Here is a 5,055-nt window from a genome sequence, read left to right on the forward strand (position 1 = left end):
ATATGGTTTATGGTTGAAATGCATATGAATTTGGCATGTTGAACTTTGGAAATCTTTATGTGTTTTTTGTTGATTTTGTCATTTCAGCAGGATGGCCTTTTTCTTGAAAGAACAAAAATATTTCTTTGGTGCTCTATTTTTCGCTGCAGCGAGAAACTCTCGAGTTTTGAGGGGTAATGCTGGCCGAAATCTCGCTGCAACGAGAAACTTTCTATTTTATGACATAAATTTCACTGCAGAGAGATTCATTCTCGCTGCAACAAAAAACTTTCTGTTTTGTTCCTTATTTTGTTCAGTTGCTGTCCTATTTTCCACTTCTTTGGTACCATAGTTGAGCATGGACTTATAACTTTAAGAAATTAATTAGTTAAGTTTGAAATTAGGAGGTTTGGTCAGAAACCCTCATTCAGCTAATAACTTGAATCTTAACTTCGCTACAACAGAAAGGCATTCTCGCTTGTAGATTCGTAGCTTTGGTAGGTATCAATGGCATTCAGTAGCTACACCTTCACTGTGGTCACTCCGCTAGAAACCCAGAGTCATTTTGTTGTAAATATGTACAAATGATGTAAATTATTAAATTGCACGTTTAGACAATATATGTACATTTTGATTGGTATGCCACTATGAGTTGGAAATGCTTAGTATTATTTTGATTCAAAGTTATGGAATGTAACTTAGTAACTTTTGATGGAATGGTGAACAAGTCATATAAATAGGCTTGCTTGGGCTTAGTGGACTACGTCCACTAGGCCCATGCACTGGTCATGGCCTGAAATTTGGGTCGTGACAGGTGCATCCCCCCACATCGTGCACATAGCTGGAGTCATCCTATGCATCCCCCCACATCATGCACAAAATAATGCCATCGTGTACATCCCCCCACATCGTGCACACAGGTAGTGTCACCATCCATCTCCCTCACCACTATCATCATGGGCAAGTGCACCTCACCCTGCACATGCACGGTTGCATTTGTCACACAATGGTACCATTTATGACATAGTATATATATGTATATCCATATTATACCGAAACATATGAATTTATCACACTATCCATTTCATAACATAAAAACATTTCATAAAGGGTTGTTCCCGTGCAAGTTGTTGAAGAAAAACTAATAAAACGATTTAGAGGATTCAATCAAACATAACGTGTATATCTCAAAACATTTTAATGCAAGTTCATTCACCTGACAACAACGAGATATAAGTTGTTATTTGTTCGGAGGTGTTTCTAACTATTTTCTCTGGTCGGTCGCTCGTTATTTACTCCGGCACGCCACCATAGTACTCTAACCTTATCTTTGCACTTTCTAGCAATAATACGAACTCAATATATTTAATTACATATGTACACGGGCAGCACTTCAATCAATTAATCCTTACTCAAATTTATATTTTTCATCCTACCATGAAACCATCTTCAATTAAGTCACATCTTAATACATTTTTACTGAAATTACTTATATCAGTTGCTTACGTAATTCCTTATTTTATATCTCCGACAACTTATTTATGATGTCATGTGCCTACTTCAACTTTTCTAAATAATTTCCACCCACATCCATCTTATATTTCCACAGTATTAGCCATATTTACGACAACCACAGTCATTTCAAATTTATCCAATTATTTTCCAATTCCAATCCATATTATTTCAACTTATTTCTTTCAAAAATTATACCACTCAACTTAACACTTTCAACTAAATTATGCCAATAAATTCCTCCGACAACAATAATTCTTCACAACGAATCATTTAAAATTTTTTAACTATACTTGAGCACTATTCATCAATTTTATATTTTCTTATTTGCTTTAGTCCTATGAGACATCATAAAAGAATTTTTAAATATTATATTAAAGTAATTTAAATTTAATTCATATTACTAATAACCAAAATTTAACTAAACAAGTGGGCTAGCCCCAAATAATCCAACTTTATAACAAGCCCCATAAAAGCAAAAATTTTTTTACCTATTTGGGCTAGGTTGGCCCAAGTCAAAGTGTCCACCTTTATTCTCTTTTGGACTTTTCTTTTTTTGTTGCCATTGGGCCCTTTCCATGGGCTCTTCCCATTTCTTCCTATTGGGCCATGCCCATTCTTTTCTTATTGGGCTATGCCCACTCTCTCTTTTTTTTTTATACTCTCTCACCAGCTCTGTCATGACCCGGTACTCCCCTTGAGCCCGTGACAACCGTCGCGATGTCCCAGTAGACATTCGTTACCCAGACTGCCAACTCGAACCCCGCAAGACTTTAGTACCATTTTTTTTTCAACTCCGCTGTAAGTAATCATCTCCAAACCTCGTTTTTAAAAAATTTTAAGCTTTTTCCCTTTCAAAACCGTGGAAAAATAATTTTCGCCTCACAGGGGCATTTTCATCATTTTTTGTCGAAATTTTTTGAACCCGACTAAAAGTGTAGTAGATGAGTGGAAAACACATATTTCATGATTTAAAATAAATTTGGGTGTCTAAAACATTTATTAAAAATGATATTGCAACTATTTGAATAAAATAAAAATATTCAATAAAATATTCTAATTTCTTGTAAAACAATATTTATATAGTCATTGGTAAATAATTTTTGTAATGTAAAAGCTAAATAAATTCATACGTACTATAATACAAATAACCGGGATATGAAATTTACTTTACAGTGACTCGTGGGCCCACAAGGAACAAAAGTGCACAAAGGCAGTAAACCTACAGTTTTTGGAGTAGTAAAGCCGACTATAATCCTTGACGATATCTGCTAGCCACAAGCTACATCGGGCCTGAAATGGTTGAAAAGGAGGGTGGTGAGATTATAAAATCCCAATGAGTAAACAGATAACATCTAAACCATCTAAAGTCGAGTAAATGGAGACAGATAAAACAGTTTAACATACTGAAATTTATCATCTTTCAACTTGTTTCAACCAAATAAAATCAATTCATATAAATCGAGTAATTAACATGGCTTATGAATTTCTTAAAACTTTGGCTCGTGCCAAAATCATTATCATACTCAATCATCAGGGATACCTTGATCGAGGGCTACCCTAGACCAAGTCTGCCAAGGCTGTTAAAAAGTTATGTACGCATAAATCATGTTTTTGTTTTGAAAACATAGTTATTCCTTGGCGTTGGCTGAGTTACCCTTCACGTGGTGGTTTGACGTGAAGTGAACTCTAAAAGTGTTAACCTCACAAGTTGTCCATCCGCGCCTCTCAAACTGAGGTATGAATATAACGGGGTTTACCATGCCCCTCTAATAGGCAGGTCCACGAAAACTCGTCCACTGAAGTAAGCTAATTGATATCCACCATACAATAAAAATTCAACAGCATGATATGGCAATTTTATCATTTTTCGGCCTATCAAGGCAAACAATAGTTTAAACATTTCAACACAAATACCAATTTAGCCATTCATGCCAATATTGTCATAAGCCAACCAATTAGAACCATAAATTCACAATACATGAAATGGTCTCCAATTACTCTATTTTCAAAGCCATCATTCAATTTTAAAACAATTTTATGAAATCATTTTATTTAAACCCATTTTGTTTATAAAACCTAAAAATTTACCATTTAAACTCATTTTTCATAAAATACAAAATCGGATAAAAACTACTCTAGATAATTAAGACGATAGTAAGGTTACTCATAGTACTAGGAGTTTAATATACTCATATTCCCGATCTTCGGGCATAATCTCTTTACCATTGTTAGAGGGCTCACCACCTATACATTATACGTGACACGAATTTCAATAAATTGTGTCAATTTATCATAAATTATTTTAGGCTCTATAAATCTATATGAATGCACGAAATGTGATGCAAAATGTCCGAATAGCCATTTAAATACAATATTCGACCTAATTCGCACTATTCTCGGTGTAATTGGCTAAAACCTCCAATTTAACTCCAAATCGATTTCGTTCACTTTCTACACTCCAAATATACTTAAAATACCTCAATGACTGTGAATATGATTCAATTTATCAGTCCGAACCATAAATCACACATGTCTATATATTAGGTAAAAATTCATATTTTCATACCAAAATTTCCCATTAAATTTATAGCCTCACCAATCATTAAATACCACCAAAATATCATGAAATATCATCAATTTCAGCCTCAATATCCTCCCTAGAAAATTCGGCCTCTTGTTGGTTTGTGAAGAACAAAGTGATTCCTTGCTAGATTTTCATCCTTTCCATTACCAAACAACAAAAAAAACTTAATTAGCTTGAAATCTAACAAAATCAATGCTCAAAACCTCTCCTCTCAAATTTGGCCAACATGGGTTCATCATGCAAACTTGAGTTCTAAGCATGGAAAATGAAAAAGAAAGCATGGGTAGTGTAAATCACAAGATAAAATCACAAAAGTTTACCTTTATTAGCTTAATCCCTTGAAATCCCACACTTTTTCTTCAATTTTCCCACCTAGGGTTTGTGTTCTTTCCTTTTCTCTTCACTTCATGCTTTGGCCGGCCATATGGGTGAGACTAAGAGAGTTTTAAATAGATTTTACAAGGAAATTCTCGAATAATCCAAGCTTGACAGATGGCATGTTTCCATTGGTCCATGTGTAATACTTATCCATTAAGCAATCTCTCCACCACATAAAATGTTTCAATTATCCACAATTTAAAATGTTAATGGCTGAAATCCATGGGCATGACAAGTGTTAGGTGGTGTAAAATTTCAAAATTTCAACTTTGCCCCCGTAAACTCATAATATTATCGTTTTGCCCCTAGGACTCCAAAAATGTCAGAATTTAAATTTTTCACCTCTCAAACTCAAAATCGTACTCCAATGAGTCAAATGTGATCAAAATCTTTTCTAAAAATTCTCATTTTATCCTCGGGTGACAAAATTACCATTTTGCCCCTAGAACATGAAAATTCCAAATTCACTCCAATTCAACCCTCAAACTCCAAATCATCATTTAAGTCATTTTATGGTTTTAAAATTCTCAATTTCTTCTTAAGATCTCTATTTAGACTAGTTCGAGGCTTAATTCAACTTAATAGTACCATTTGGTACA

General features: G+C 34.2%; 1 long non-coding RNA gene across 1 annotated transcript; it reads right to left on the reverse strand.

Moving 5' to 3' along the window:
- LOC108660914 lies at nt 852-4,440 on the reverse strand. The gene is made up of 3 exons (XR_001926626.1): nt 4,399-4,440; nt 2,661-2,784; nt 852-955 (listed from the first exon to the last, which is right to left on the reverse strand). It is a non-coding gene; the product is annotated as an uncharacterized LOC108660914 (long non-coding RNA).

The sequence above is a fragment of the Theobroma cacao genome, chromosome 2 (genome assembly GCF_000208745.1).
Source record: "Theobroma cacao cultivar B97-61/B2 chromosome 2, Criollo_cocoa_genome_V2, whole genome shotgun sequence".
NCBI classification, from domain to species: Eukaryota; Viridiplantae; Streptophyta; class Magnoliopsida; order Malvales; family Malvaceae; genus Theobroma; species Theobroma cacao.